We start from the raw sequence: 16,665 nt of genomic DNA on the forward strand, positions 1-16,665 counted from the left end.
TATTTTTATAAAATAAATATTCGAAGAGAAAATAATTAAAATCAAACGATCCTCTTTTCAAAATTCGAGAAAACTCGAATATGGAAATAATGAAATCCCCAACTCTCTCCGCGGGTACTTGAGTTGCGTAGGATTTCTAGGATCAAACAAAAATGCAGTAAATATAATATGCAATGATGATCTAATGTATAACATTCCAAATTGAAAATTTGGGATGTTACAAACCTACCACCCTTAAGCTGAATCTCGCCCTCGAGATTCGGGTTGGCTAGAAAATAGGTGTGGGTGATCCTTCTGTAGGTCTTCCTCCCGTTCCCAGGTGGCTTCATCTTCAGTATGGTGACTCCACTGAACTTTGCAGAACTTGATAACCTTGCTGCGTGTGACACGGCTGGCAAACTCGAGTATCTTGACTGGTTTCTCCTCATAGGTCAAATCATTATTCAACTGTATCGCTTCCAGCGGTACTGTATCTCTCAGAGGAATGTCAGCCATCTCTGCGTGGCACTTCTTCGACTGAGAAATGTGGAACACATCGTGAACCCTCACAATCCTTGGGGTAATTCCAAATTGTAAGCAACTTCTCCCATACGTTCCAAAACTTTGTATGGTCCCACAAAACGTGGCGCTAAGTTTCCCTTAACTCCAAAGCGCTTTACTCCTCGAAGTGGGGATACACGAAGATACACTCTATCTCCGACTTCGTAAACTGTCTCCTTGCGTTTTGAATCCGCATAGCTCTTCTGCCTGGACTGGGCTACCTTGAGTCTATCGCGAATCAGTTTAACCTTCTCTTCAGACTCTTTAATCAAATCTGGTCCAAACAACTGTCAGTCTCCAACTTTGTCCCACAACAATGGTGTTCTGCACCTCCTTCTGTACAATGCTTCGAATGGTGCCATCTTCAAACTGGCCTGGTAGCTATTGTTGTATGAGAACTCTGCATACGGCAAATTATCGTCCCAACTAGATCCATAGTCTAGCGCACAAGCTCTCAACATGTCCTCCAGAATCTGATTGACTCTTTCAGTCTGTCCATCCGTCTGCGGGTGAAAAGCTGTACTGAACTCTAGCCTGGTTCCCAAAGTTTCATACAACTGATTCCAAAACTTTGAAGTAAACTGGGTTCCTCTATCTGATACAATGGTCCTCGGAACTCCATGCAGACATACGATCCTGGTCATGTATATCTTTGCCAACTTAGCACTGGTGTAAGTGGTCTTCACTAGGATGAAGTGAGCTACTTTCGTCAAACGATCGACTACAACCCATATTGAGTCATAGCCTGAGCGAGTCCTGGGTAATCCCATGATAAAATCCATGCCTAACTTATCCCACTTCCATTCGGGTATCGGCAATGGATGTAGCAATCCTGCTGGCTTCTGATGCTCTGCCTTCACTCTCTGACATACATCACAAACTGCAACATACTCTGCAATATCCTTCTTCATTCCGGTCCACCAGAAACTATCCTTCAAATCCAGATACATCTTGGTATTTCCTGGGTGAATCGAATATGGCGAATCATGGGCCTCTTGCAGAATCAACTTCCAGATCTCCTGATCATTTGGCACATATACGCGGTCCTCAAACCATAAGGTATCGTGCTCATCTTCACGAAATCCCTTAGCCTTTCCTTTACTCATTCTTTCCTTTATTTCGGCAATCTCCTTGGTAACTACTTGGGTAATCCTCCGGTCATGAGTGTATTGACATGACTTTTGCGGCTCAACGCATCGGCTACTACGTTAGCCTTTCGGGGATGATCGTGCAATCTCATATCATAATCCTTAATGAGCTCTAACCATCTCCTCTGCCTGAGATTCAACTCCTTCTGCGTGAAGATATACTTCAAACTCTTGTGATCCATGTATACCTCACAATGGTTTCCGATGAGAAAATGTCTCCATGTCTTCAACGCATGTACTACGGCTGCTAACTCCAAATCATGCGTAGCATAGTTTAACTCATGGAGTTTAAGCTGTCGTGAGGCATATGAAACAACTCTTCCCTCCTGCATAAGTACGGCTCCAAGCCCTCGACGAGAAGCGTCGCAATACACTTCATAATCCTTGCGTTGATCTGGCAGAATCAACACTGGTGATGTAACCAAGAGTCTCTTCAACTCCTGAAAACTAGCCTTACATTCCTCAGTCCATTTGAATTTGGTGTCCTTCTTCAACAACTCCATCATGGGCTTCGCAATCTTTGAGAAATTCTCAATGAACCTCCGGTAGTATCCTGCGAGTCCAAGAAAACTCCGGATCTCTTCAACTGACGTGGGTGACTCCCAATTTGTCACCATGACAACCTTGGTGGGGTCTACTGCAATTTCTTCTCCAGATATAACATGTCCAAGGAATCCAACTTCCTTCAGCCAAAACTCACACTTGCTGAACTTGGCGTATAGCTGATGTTCTCTGAGCTTCCCAAGTACCAAACGCAAATGTTCCTTATGTTCTTCTTCATTCTTTGAGTAGACCAGAATATCATCAATGAACACCACGACGAACTTATCCAAAAACTCCATAAACACCTTGTTCATCATGTTCATAAAAGAGGCAGGTGCGCTAGTCAGGCCAAATGACATAACTGTATACTCATATAGCCCATACCTCGTGGTAAAAGCTGTCTTGGGTATATCCTGCTCTCGAATCTTCAGCTGGTGGTACCCTGATCGCAGATCGATCTTGGAAAACACTTTAGCTCCTTGCAGCTGATCAAACAAATCATTGATCGTCGGCAGTGGGTACTTGTTCTTGATCGTCGCCTCATTCAATCCTCGATAATCAACAACCATCCTTAACGATCCATCCTTCTTCTCCACTAGAAGCACTAGTGATCCCCAAAGTGACGAACTTGGACGAATATAACCTTTATCCAGTAACTCCTTAATCTGCTTCTTAATTTCCTCCAAATCCTTTGCGGGCATTCTGTACAGTCTCTTAGATATTGGCCCTGTGCCTGGCAAAAGCTCAATCAAAAACTCAATGTCTCTATCCGGTGGCATGCCTGGCAATTCTTCTGGAAATACATCCTGGAAATCCTTCACCACTGGTACTTCCTCCTGTACAACTCCTGATAAGGAATTTACTTGCGTCCTATTTGGAACATGCCGGGATACATACTTGATCCTTCTTCCTTCTGGGGTGGTAAGCAAAATCATCTTACTGGCGCAATCAATGTTTCCTCCATACATCGATAGCCAATCCATACCCAGAATCACATCCAAACCTTGCGACTCCAAAATTATCAGATCTGAGGGGAAAACATGCCTACCTATGGTCAATGGCATCTGAAAACATCCATGGCTTGCCATATACTCTGCTCCCGGTGAGGATACTAGGATGGGTGTCTTAAGAACTCTAGTGGGCAACTTATACTTATCCACAAATCCCCTTGATATGTATGAATGTGATGCACCAGTATCAAAAAGAACAACTGCGGTAAATGACTTAACCAAAAACTTACATATTACTACATCTGGTTGGGCTTCAACCTCCTCCACGTTAATGTGGTTCACTTGTCCCCTGTTGAAAGGGTTGGGCTTCTTCCCAGAGCTTCCATTGTTGTTCCCATTCTTAGCTTCAGGACATTCATTGGCGTAATGTCCGGTCTTCTGGCACTTGTAGCAAGTAACGTGGCTTAGATCTTTCTTGGCGGGTGTTGCCGGGTTGGAACGGTTCTGTCCGCTGCTTCCTCCATTACCATTCCCATTCTTGGGGCCACTATGGTTGTGTGAACTTCCTCCATTATGATTGTGGCCCCCATGGTTATGAACAAGTCCTCCCGAGTTCGGGGTGAAACGGGGTCTCTGATGAGCTCCAGAATTATACTTCCCTTGTCCATACTTCCTCTTGCGGCTGTCAATCTGCTGCTGCTTCCCTTCAAGCATGAGAGCTCGATCTACCAAATCCTGGTACTTATTGAAATTTGCCACCATCAACTGCATGCTCAGCTCATCATTCAGTCCTTCCAGAAACTTCTCCTTCTTAGCTGCATCTGTAGCGACGTCATCTGGGGCATAACGTGCTAGCTTACTAAATTCATCCACATACTGCCCAACAGTGCGCCCTCCTTGGCGTAAGTTGCAAAACTCACGCTTCTTCATGGCCATAGCTCCTGCTGAAACATGGGCAGTGCAAAAATCCTGCTGGAACTGGTCCCATGTCACAGTGTCAATAGGGTAAGTGACTATGAAATTCTCCCACCATGATGCTGCGGGTCCATCAAGCTGATGTGCGGCAAAACGCACTCTCTCCACATCTGTGCATCCTGCAGTAGTCAACTCCCTTTCAATTTTGCTGAGCCAATCATCTGCAACAATCGGCTCGGTGCTACTGGAGAACACCGGCGGATTTAGCCTAAGAAAACGGGCTAAGTGATCAACTGGTGGTGGTGGTGGTGGGTTGTTGTTGTTGTTGTTCCCCTGGTTCTGATTCTGGACTAATATCTGCATCAATGCATTCTGCTGCTGGATCAACTGAGTGAGCTCCGGTGGGAAAACAAATCCATTGTCGCGTCTCGGAGGCATCTGCTAGGTTTAGAAGAGATGAGAAAACATAATAGAATGAGTTCTAGGGGAAAAACACTACCCATATGCACATGAGACAAACACAAACATTTCACTGAATCAATCAAAGAAGGGCATACAATCGTTCTGGAACTATCGCTACCAAAGTGCTTGGACTATACTATATACATGGTGGAATACTACTACTGATATGGTGGTCGACTAGAAAAATTGATCAGTCGAAGACTCCATGATATCTGCTCCAGCTTCATCAACATAGTCATCATCGCTATCGTCAGGATCCGAGTCGGTGTCGTCGATGATGATGTAGTTCTCCGGGCAAGTGGAATCGTCATCTTCTCCTCCTGGCGAGGGATCTCCCATGAAAACTCCTAACTTCCTTGTCAGGTCGTCATTCTTTTCCACTAGTACGATGATTTCCTCCTCATAATCTTCGTGTGTAGCCTTGAGTTCTTCCTCCAGCTCCGTGATCCTTGTCATCGCCTTCTTCAAATCTGTCATGCCTGCGCACATCTGGTTCTCCTGGCGTCGAATGTGCTGGTTTAACTCCTGGATGAAAGCGGCAATCGATCTATCCTTCCTGGTGCTGATCATCTCCCATTTCTCATCTCGGCGCCCACAAATCTGGTAGATAGTGTCCTTGAGATCATTGTGGTAAACTTCTCCAATGCGTCCCATGGTGATGTGAGCTGCCATACTCTTTCCTAGACTCCAGGTTGGTGCATCAAAAGAAAACTCTATGGACTCAGTGACAGGCGTGAATGTCCTTCCTGGAACTTGAACTTGAATCATCCAGCGCTCCTCTTCTGGTAAAGTGGCGTTGTAAGTCCCGGTGAAGCTTGGTATTCCAATGTTCAGGTACCTAATGACTTCCTTCAAGTGGCGTCCAAAAGGGGTGTCTTCATCCAAATGCGTGAACTTGATCCTTGCATCCGCCATCCTAAAGAGTAGAAAAATGGAGAGGAGTCAAAAATGAGAAGAGAGTAGTGATCTAGGGCTTTAGCTTAGTGGTCGTGTCCTATAGTCAGCGTGTGCTCTGATACCATCTTTGTAGCGACCAGACCTCAAACAGTCTGATCTCTGTGCATCAGTGTCATCCCTGGATCGGTAATGCTGACACGCACAGTACTTGAAGGATTTATAACAGAGTAGCAATCACACACTTATTACATCGAATGTCTCAAAAGAGAACTTATTACAATAAATATGGCTTAAGGCCATCTAATACGATAACAGCGGAAGGCTTGGAAGATAAAGTGAGTCCATCAACTCCAATGGCATCACTAAGTGAAAGACCATGACCTAAGGCTCCTTAATCGCCGTCTGAAAAGTCTGCAACATGATATGTTGCAGCCCGAAAACGGGTCAGCGCATGGAATATGCTGGCAATGTAACACAAGAGAGTAATGAACAGAATAAAGCTATCACTACATGCATATATGGCTGGTGGAGGCTGTATTGTTAATATGTTTTGCGAAAAGCCAATTTTCCCTACAACAAAGGAATATATTTTATTTAACTATCATGGTGGTTGTTAAGCATTGACAATAGTAAACCCCATCTCAATCCCAATTAAAAAGTAACTAATAACCCAATCAACTTTTATAATTAAGAGTGATGAGATCCACATGATAATCCAAGAAACTAGATACTCAAGATGTCCATAACCAGGGACACGGCTAACCACGGTTAGTTTGTACACTCTGCAGAGGTTTGTGCACTTTTCCCCACAAGACTCGATCTCCTCCGTTGGTTTTTTCGCACTACATGATGTTTGAGAAACGGATGACCGAGACACAGTCTTTCCAAAGAGGTCCCCTTAACCGATAGATAGGCCGGTACACCTACAATCCCCTACATCTGCTAGCCCATCATGGAAAGGTTTCCCACAACTTACTCAACTACGCTAGAGCCCATAATGGCATGTGGCTGCACACGGAAGTTTCTAGCATGAATAATCTTATGATCTCTTTGAGCCTGGGTGGCAGTCCATAGGAGAATCCCCGGGATTTCCAAAAATACAGGCAATCACTAGAATTCCCCAGGTGCCTCCGACCACCCAGATGTGTATTAAAGTTGCCACCTTAAGTTAACCATTAATTAACAATCTCACATCTGTCATGAATACTCTCAAACCCAAACCACGTCTACGAGCATAGCATAGCAATATAAGCAACGTAGAAGTAACTCCCGGGGTTTGATAATAAACAGGTGAATAGGTATTACCTCATCTACTTCCCAATCCCACAATTTAAAATCAGATCCTAACCATGCAATTGTTTGAGGATTGATCTAATGCAGTAAAACTGGGTATGAAATAGGTATGATCAAAGTGTTACTTGCCTTGCTGATGATCCGCGAAACCTAGAGACTTGTAGTAGCATGCTTCACACTCCGGGTACTCTATCGCAAACAAACAAGCATACAATAAGCAATCAAGCAAGGGCACGGGTAAAACTCAAATAAAAGATCTAACCAGAAAGCTCAACTTAAGAACTCCGGTTTGCAAAAAGAATCGAATCAAACGAAGCAACACAACTCAAACGATGAAAGAAACAAGCTTCGTTTACTAATCTGGACTAAAGTCAAATTTTACAGTAGCAAAATCTTGTTTAAGTTGGTTAAACGGAAAGAGGGCTTCGAGACAAAACTCTAAACGCTTGAATCATCTGATTCCGATAAACGAGCGAAAAGTTATACTAGAACAAAAATCGGATCAGAAATCGCGATCGAAAATAATCGCGGAAAATCCGAGAAAAAGAAAAACTGGCGAACAGGCTAACGAACGAACGTTCGCTGTCTGCGGCTAAACGGTGAAAACTGCTCGTTAAAACAAACTAACAAACGGGCGTTCGCTAAACAACTAAACCGAAAAAAAATAAACCAAAACGGATCTAGGTTTAGAAAAAAAACGTCTGTTCTTTCGCGAAAACCGAGACGGCGGCGACTACCTCGCGGCGCGGGCTAGGGTTTGGGCGGCGCCACGGGTTGGGCTGGCGGCGCTGGTGGGCTTTGGCGGCTCTGGGGTGGCGGCTTATAAAGGCCCCCCGGGCGGAGTCCCGCTCAGGTACGGCCCGGAGTCGGTTTGACTTTTTCTTTAAAACAATTCCTACGTGCAGAAAAGAACGAAAATAAATACTAAACGGACTCCAAAAATCCCGAAATAAATTTTCCTCGTCCTCTAAAAATAGGCCGGACAAGGTGAACATTTATTTGGGCTTAAAATGAAATTTTGAAAAAACGCATATTTTTCCTAATTCAAATAAAATAGCGATAAAACTCTGAATAAAATTCTTATTTGATTGTAATATTAAATCTCTGCTATTTCTTTATTTTGAGGAAGTCATTTTATCCTCTCTCTTTTATTTTTATAAAAGAAATATTCGAAGAGAAAATAATTAAAATCAAACGATCCTCTTTTCAAAATTCGAGAAAACTCGAATATGGAAATAATGAAATCCCCAACTCTCTCCGCGGGTCCTTGAGTTGCGTAGGCTAGGATCAAACAAAAATGCAGTAAATATGATATGCAATGATGATCTAATGTATAACATTCCAAATTGAAAATTTGGGATGTTACAACAACATACGTTGTTCCCTTTGTCATCGGTATGTTACTTGCCCGAGGTTCGATCATCGGTATCTCAATACCTAGTTCAATCTCGTTAGCAGCAAGTCTCTTTACTCATTTCGTAATGCATCATCCCGAAACTAACTCATTAGTCACATTGCTTGCAAGGCTTATAGTGATGTGCATTATCGAGAGGGCCCAGAGATACCTCTCCGACAATTGGAGTAATAAATCCTAATCTTGATCTATTCCAACTCAACAAACACCATCGGAGACACCTGTAGAGCACCTTTATAATCACCCAGTTACGTTGTGACGTTTGGTAGCACACAAAGTGTTCCGCCGGCATTCGGGAGTTGCATAATCTCATAGTCATAGGAACATGTATAAGTCATGAAGAAAGCAATAGCAACATACTAAATGATCAAGTGCTAAGCTAACGGAATGGGTCAAGTCAATCACATCATTATCTAATGATGTGATCCCGTTCATCAAATGACAACTCATGTCTATGGCTAGGAAACTTAACCATCTTTGATTAACGAGCTAGTCAAGTAGAGGCATACTAGTGACACTCTGTTTGTCTATGTATTCACACATGTACTAAGTTTCCGGTTAATACAATTCTAGCATGAATAATAAACATTTATCATGATATAAGGAAATATAAATAACAACTTTATTATTGCCTCTAGGGCATATTTCCTTCAACATTGTCCCCCAATGACTATGCTCACAGCCAGTGAAATCACTTAGCTCCGCGCTGGTGGGAAGACAAGAAGACTAGCTAGGTGCCAGACGTGGCCATTTGCTTTCATCCCTTTTTCTGTAACTTGATTCGCCGCCCTTTTGGTTTGAACTTGAAGTCTTTTTTGCTGTCAAGCGTGGGGGGAGTCTTCTCTTGTTCGTGTTGATTTCCTGCGTTTTGGTTGCGTGTTTTATTTCGAGGCTCATACCTACTACCTCACCCCTTGCGAGCGCCTCACGAGCGAGGGCTGGGCGTGGTATGCGCACGTTGACCGCGCTCGGGCAAGCCCGGGAGGCGACAAACCCCCTAGGATCAAGAATACAATCTCCACAGGACCACCGCGCACACGCCCTGCCGTAGCCTGGCACTCGCTCCTCGCGAGGCTCTCTCGGGCGGACCAGCAGGTTCCTTAGGAGATCTAAAACCTGGGGAGCCCCCAGGAGAAAGGCACATCAGCAACCTCAAATCCCGCTCAAGGCTTGTTAGGATCAAGATAAGTCTCAGCTACAACCCTACTCAAGGGCCCACAAGTTCACAAGGCACATTTCAGGTCTGGCTTATTGATAGAACATCAATTTACATGCACGAGGGGCTCCCCCTCCAAAATGCTCTCAAGCCCTGCGGGGCCGTGTCCGAATCTTTGTGTGCAGGTTCAAGCGAAGGAATGAGGGCTCAACTAGACGTGCTGCTCACCGCGTCGCCCTAGTCGCTCTCGTACGCGTTGCTAGCGCTATCGCCAGCGTCGTCTTCGCCGTCGTCGACCGCGCCATCTTCGTCCACCGCGACCACCACTGCATCGTCCTCGGTGGCGAATGCCCTGACCAAAGCGTCCACATGATTGTCCACCCAATGCGACAGGTTGTCCCAAATAGCCCTGGGCACTAGGGCTATGGCGGCGTCAAAGTCGAAGTAGGGGTCAAGGCTCTGAAGATGACTAAAGACGCGTGAGATCGCGCGCCCAAGGAGGCCCCGACTTCTCTCCTCGACAAGCTCGCGAGCCCTCGCAGCCTGGTCCTTCAGGCGCGTCATGACTTCGGTAAAGAACCAGAGGTGGCTGGCATAATCTTCGACGCGGGGATGAGGGACACTCTCCTCGCAGATAACGCCCAGCGCTCGGTTGGACCTCACCCTGAGAGCCTGGAGCATGGGAGCGTGCTCGCGCTGAAGCATCTGTCGACGACACGCCTCCTCCCTATTCTACTGCGCAAGGGACACGGTGTCATCAATCTGTTGTTGAAGCGAGAGCAAGTCAGCACGCACGGAGGCCAGGTTAGCCTGGGCGAAGGTCTAGGCGGCCACAGTGGCCCTCTCGCGCTGCTCCGCCTCGTCCGGCCTTGTCCTGAGGGTGGCAGTCCTGCCCTCTGATTCGGCCTTCAGGAACTTCAACTTCAGGTCGTACTCGTTGGCAAGATCTGCACGAGCCTTCGCCGCCCTCCGGTCAACCTCCTACTGGATCTTGGCTTCGCGCGTGGTGACGGCATCCTCGGCCATGGCCACATGACGCTCCCTCGTCTCTAGCCGCTCAAGCTCAAGGCTGCGCTCCAAGGCTTCCAGCATTAGCACCTCCTCACGCTTCTGGATCTCCTTTTCTTCGGAGAGCACCCCCCTTATTGACGCCAAGACGGCCCTGCGCGCCTCAACCTGCTGCTCGAGAGAAGACTTCAAGGCCTGGAGTGATGAAGCTATGTACCTAGGGTAGGGTCATAGGCTTGACCTAAACACCCTCCCCTAGGACATCACCCTAAAGTCAGAAGCATTCAAGGGATACCATCATCCACTCGACCAGAAGCATTCCAGTCGGAAGATTCAATGTCACTCGACCATGACAATAGTCACTCGACGACCAGAAGATCGAAAGCCGCTCTGTACAGCAATGGTCGGACGTTTACTCTGTAGGCTTAATGATCATTTATTTACCTTTATTACTAGCTTTACCAGAAACGCCCCATCTTTATGTACCTTAAACCCTGTGTAACTGAGGGCGGGAGGGGTCTAGCGAACTCTATATAAGCCACCCCCCTCCTCAGGGACAAGGGTCCGCACCCCCTGTAACTCCACACACATATAATCCACTCGATCGCCTCCGGGCACTGAGACGTAGGGCTATTACTTCCACTGTGAAGGGCCTGAACTCGTAAACCTTGTGTGTACAACTTTACCATAGCTGGGATCTTGCCTCCTCATACCTACCCCCCATTCTACTGTCAGTCTTAGAACCACGACAGTTGGCGCCAACCTTGGGGCAGGTGTCTTAGCGACTTTTTGGTGAGGTTGTGATTTTTCCGATTCCCATCATCATGGTTTCCGGCGGTGGATTGGTTGAGGGCCGCGAGATCCGTATCGGCGCGCTCGTCTTTGTTGCAGACGACTCCGCCTGGCTTCAGGAAGCTCCCCTTGACGTTGAGACGCTCCCCGTCCGCGGGGCGACGCCCTTTCGCGCATGTGTTCGCGACGTCCTTCTTCGGCAGCCGTTGACCCAGTATTGGTCGGCTCCCGTGGTGTCCTCGCTCCCCGTTGTTCACCGACACAAGCGATCCGGTCGGTCGCAGCTTCAGCAGTGGGTGAAACACGCGGTGGTTCTTTAGTCGGCCACCCCACAAGTCACGGCAATCGAGCCTGACGAAACTCTCTATGGCCTGTTCGACCTGTCGACTGGCTCCGTCGAGACCGCATCCGAGTGCGATAGCAGCGACCCTGCAGCTGAAGTCTTGGTGGTCCACGGACCACGTAGTCCGCCTGGCTTCCGCCGCGACGACGGCGGTGATGTTGGCAGCGATCCGTCACGCGTTCACGAGGAGTACCGCCCCGAACCCCTTTCTTCGTAGCAGAGGGAAGAGCTTCGCCGCCACAACATGGATGCGCTCCACATGCCCATCGTTGGGGAAACCTCCGAGGCTCGGGCCTTGGAGGAGGCGTGCCTGGCCAATTTGGCTGAGCGCACTCGACTGGAGAACCTTCAGCATGCACTCGACGAGCGTGCTCGGCAGCGGATCCCTGAGTCCAGTCGACGACAGCTTTTTCCGCCTCAACCTCATGTATACCGCACTCCGATTCAAAATCTCACAGCTGCGGCCCGTATAGCAGAGTCAATTCAGCCTTCCTAGTCAGAGGCTGGCAGAGGTTTGATGCAGATCCGGGCCTTACTCGGAGAAGCAGGAGAGCAGAGCACAGCAGTATCTCAGTCGCGGAATAGGATTCATAGCAGATCTGTGATGGCAGATACAGTTCAGACGGCCCACAGCCCAAGATCGCCACCGCGGCGTGAGGGACATGGGCATCGGCAGGCTCAGTATAGGAACCACGAGCAGTATGATCACCGACTCGGCCGTGATGACCGTCGTCGAGTGCCCACACCTCCTCCGAGGAGTGGATCATATGTGCCTCGACAATATGATGACAGACGCCCTCAAAGTTGCGAGCGAAGAATACCAGTCGACCCAAGGGAGCCAGGCTTTGATGTGAGATCTATTCTCGTTCAAGGTCTAGTCGACAGGAACAAAGCACACAGAGAGGGCCATGACAGAGATCATCCGACTGGCAGCAGAGTTCATGTTTCAGGTCCAGAGTGTTTCAGCGGAGCCATCAGGGCCGCGGTGATTTCTCCCAACTTCAGGTTGGCAACTGGAGTCAGCAAGTTCACTGGTGAGTCCAAGCCTGACACTTGGCTAGAGGATTATCGAGTGGTTGTGCAAATTGGTGGCGGCAATGATGAAGTGGCCATGAAGCATCTTCCTCTGATGTTGGAAGGTTCAGCCAGAGCATGGTTGACTCAGTTAACACCAAGCAGTATATTCAGTTGGGAGGAACTTGCCCACGGCCAGCAGGATTAACAGAATTGCAGCATTGCATGCAAAAACCGAATGAGACTCTGAGAGATTACATTCAGAGGTGGACCACTTTGCATCACACAGTGGAAAATGTGTCCCAGCATCCAGCAGTTTGTGCCTTCAAGGAAGGTGTTAAGTATCGAGAACTGGTCCTGAAATTTGGTCGGATGGGAGATATGTCTCTGACTCGGATGATGGAAATAGCCACTCGGTACGGTAACGGAGAAGAAGAGGATCGACTCCGCAGTGGAAAGAGCAAACCAGTCGGTCAGGACACCTGTGGAGGCAATTCCAATCGGAAACAGAAGCGTAAAGCTAAGCCTGCAGGGCCTCGTGAAACTGCGGCAGTGATTCAAGGAAAGTTTAAAGGGAAACCTAAGGGGCCCTGGACCCCCAAGAAAGTGAAAGACCAGGCCGGCACCAGGTGGGTGCCAGCGGGCACAGAGTACCCGTTTCCTCTTTGGTGCTAAAGAGCAAGTGCAGGCGAGGAGTCCCGAGGCATCAGGCAAGGTTTCCATATCGGTGCAATGAGACCAAGACCAGCAGGATGAAGGTCATCGTGGAGCCCAGGACAGCATCACCACTAGAGCCTTTGGCAGGCGAAGACTACTTTTGTCAGGATAGCTTGTGCTAGTTGTCCCCCTTCAAACTTGGCCATTGTGGGATCCCTTCCCGCTCAATATTTGGGAAGAGGACTACGACCTCTATAAATAGGACTAGCCACCACCATAGAAGAGCCAACTCATCAGGGGACGGATCGTTGAGACCACCCTAGCACTCATCAGCTCACCGAGCCCAAGAACACCTCTCCTTAGGAGGCTGTTCTTCCCTTGTACTTTCTCATCCCCAGCCTACAAGGCAATCCACCACACCACACTTGAGTAGGGTATTACACCACAACGGTGGCCCAAACCAGTATAAATCTCTGTGTCTCTTGTTCTTCGAGTTCGTTGAGTTAGGCCTTGAGATCGTGGCGAGAGCGAGCTAGAGAGAGAGGGAGGTCTTCATGCGCACCCCAGTGTTCGAACCTCAAGGGTTTGCCGGAACCCGTAATCCGACATTTGGCGCGCTAGTTAGGGGTGCGCGGAAGCCTCTCTTTCGTCAGTTGATCCGTCGACGCTCCGCGATTCTGATGTCTGGCAACCCGAGGACCAACGCCGACCGTTGGGTAGCTTGGCCCGTCAGAGCAGCAGTGTCCACCCAAGAAGACCTCAACTCTTCACTTCAGGCGGCCCGCACACCGCCGAACACCGCGGGACGCGGGCGACACGGACCGGCACCGTCCACCCTCACACCGCGGCGCGCGAGGGCCTCAAGCTACGCCACGGCGACAGCACCGCACACCCGGCGGGAGCAGGCAAACATGCGGGCCGCTCTCATCGTGGCACGGGAGCTGTTACGGTGCAGGCTGGCCGAGAGTGGCGGCGACGCGCTGCTGGAATGTGTCGCCGAGCTGTTGGACTGTGCCTGTAGGGCTGCGCCGCCCTTCTGCTCCTTGCCCACGCTGCAGGTTATGGCTAAGGCACGCGCAAGGCCCCGGCAAGCTCGCACACACCCCGGGCAATGGAGGAGCCTGATGACACCAACATGGCCACTGACGCTGCCCGTCCTACCGCAGCAACTTCATCACGGGCGGGAGCAGGCGCTAGCGGCCTACCACGAGGGCACGCTGGAGTGCAACCCAGTAGCCGCCAGGGCCGGTGCCGCGGCCAGGAGCTCAAGAGGCGGGGCGCTCAGGTGGTGGCCCCGAGGGGGGCAGCCGTCGATGCCTATGTGCCCCGCATGGTGAACCTGGAGTACATACTCGAGGAGGGCCCCAATACGCTCCTCGGGCCAGCATGGGACGGTGGAACGCTGGAAGCAGGAGCTTTCCACGAGTCGCCCGAAGGCTCTGCCGACCCCTTCAGCGATGACGACGGGGTACAGCAGGTATCACAGGAGCAGGTGTGCACTAACCATGGGCTACAGGTGGACCAGACTGCGACGGTGGTCGGAGACCCAAGGGCGGCGGTTCCGCCCCCAACCGGAGCAGAACATTGGGGGCTGCGCGTGGGAGGCTTGGAGCCACGGCCTCCCCCATGCCGCATGGAGCAAGGCGCCGTACGGAGGTAGGTCCTCTGCCGGGGGAGCGCCAGTGAGCCCTCCCCCCCCCCCGGCAGAGGGCCCGTGGTCGCCGGTAGCGTCCCCCTTGCCCCTTGGTCTCGTCCTGGTTTTCGGACGCCCCAACGGTGGTCAGGGGTGGCGCAAGGCGGGGCCCTCGTCTGGCGATATGAAGTAAGGCTCACGCCTGTGAAGTTCTCCGCTTGTGACACTCTCACGTAATAATGAGTGGGGCTGTACACGCCCCGGAGTCTCCGGAGTGCCGCCCTCAGGCCTCGGGGGCTCCTGCCCACGTCCTAGTGGAAGCACCATGCTCCGTGCTGGCCGTCGACACTGTCCCCCAATGACTATGCTCACGACCAGTGATAGCACTTAGCTCCGCGCTGGTGGAAGACAAGAAAACTAGCTAGGTGCCGGACGCGGCTATTTGCTTTCCTCTCTCTTTTCTTTGTAACTTGGTTCATCGCCCTTTCGCATTGAATTTGAAGTCTTTCTCGTTGCCAAAAAGTGGGGGAGTTTTCCTTTGATTTCTCCTGGTTCTATCACTTTCTGGTCGTGTACCTCGTTTTTAAGGCTCGCGCCTCGGGCCCTCCGGCTCGGGGGCTGGACGGCCTATCCCACCAGGCGGGTCTATGCAGCCTCGGCAGGACCCCCTCGGGGCAAGAGCGTGTGCGCCACAAAATTGCCGCGTACACATCCTGCCGTGGTCTGTAGGATGCCCTGGCCAGGCTCCCGAGAGCGGGGCCGCATGCTGCTCAGGAGGCTACGGGCCACGGACCCCTAGCGGTTTATCTCAGGAGAGAGGCGTGCCAACAGCCTCGGAACCTACACAAGGCTAGGTAGATCAAGATGAGTCGCAATGGCAACCCTGCTCAGGAGCTCGCGAACTCACGGAAGCATGCCCCATGTTCGGCTTTAAGATGGGAAAAAGAAGAGTAAAACATCAATTTATACACATAGGGGGCTCCCCCCATCAAATGCTCTCACACCCTGCGGGGCCATCTCCAAGTCTTTGCGTGCAGGGTCAAAACGGAGCAGCGCGAGCTCAGTCAGACATGTCGCTCGCAGCATCGTCCGAGACGCTCTCGTGCATGCTGCCGGCGCTGTCACTGGCGTCGTCTTCACCATCGTGAACCGCGCCGCCTTCTTCCACCATGACCACGGCCTTGTCGTCCTCGGTGGCGAAGGCCCTGACCAGAGCGTCCACATTATCATCCACCCAGCGCGCCAGGTTGTCTCGGATAACTCCGGACGCTGGGGCGATGGCTGCGTCAAAGTCGAAGTTATGTCGGCATTTTGAAGATGGCTGAGGACGCGGGAGAATGCGCGTCCAAGGAGGCCCCGGCTCTTTTCCTCGACAAGCTCGCGAGCCCTCTCGGCCCGGTCCTCCAGGCGCGTCACGACGTCGGTGAAGAAGTGAAGATGGCTGGCATAGTCCTCGGCATGGGGATGAGGGGCGTGTTTGTCGCAGATGGCGCCAAGCGCCAGGTTGGCACTTGTCCTGAGGTCCCTGAGCATGGGAGTGTGCTCGCGCAGCAACGTCTGCCGGCGGAGCACCTCTTCCCTGCTCTACCGCGCGAAGGACTCGGCGTCTGCAACTCGGCGCTGAAGCGGGAGCAGCTGAGCGCAGGCGGAGGCCAACTCGGCTTGAACGGAGATCAGGGCTGCAGCGGCGGCCTTCTCACGCTGCTCCGCTTCATTCAGCTTCGACCGGAGGGCAGCGGTTCTACCCTCAGCTTCATCTTCCAAGAACTTCAACTTCAGGGCATACTCATTAGCGAGACCCTCACGAGCCTTCGCCACCCTACGGTCAACTTCCTCCTGGATCCTGGCCTCGCGCGCGCTGGCAGCAACTTCCGCTTGGGTGACTAGGCGCTCCCTCGTC

The sequence above is a fragment of the Aegilops tauschii genome, chromosome 7, assembly GCF_002575655.3.
Source record: "Aegilops tauschii subsp. strangulata cultivar AL8/78 chromosome 7, Aet v6.0, whole genome shotgun sequence".
NCBI classification, from domain to species: domain Eukaryota; kingdom Viridiplantae; phylum Streptophyta; class Magnoliopsida; order Poales; family Poaceae; genus Aegilops; species Aegilops tauschii.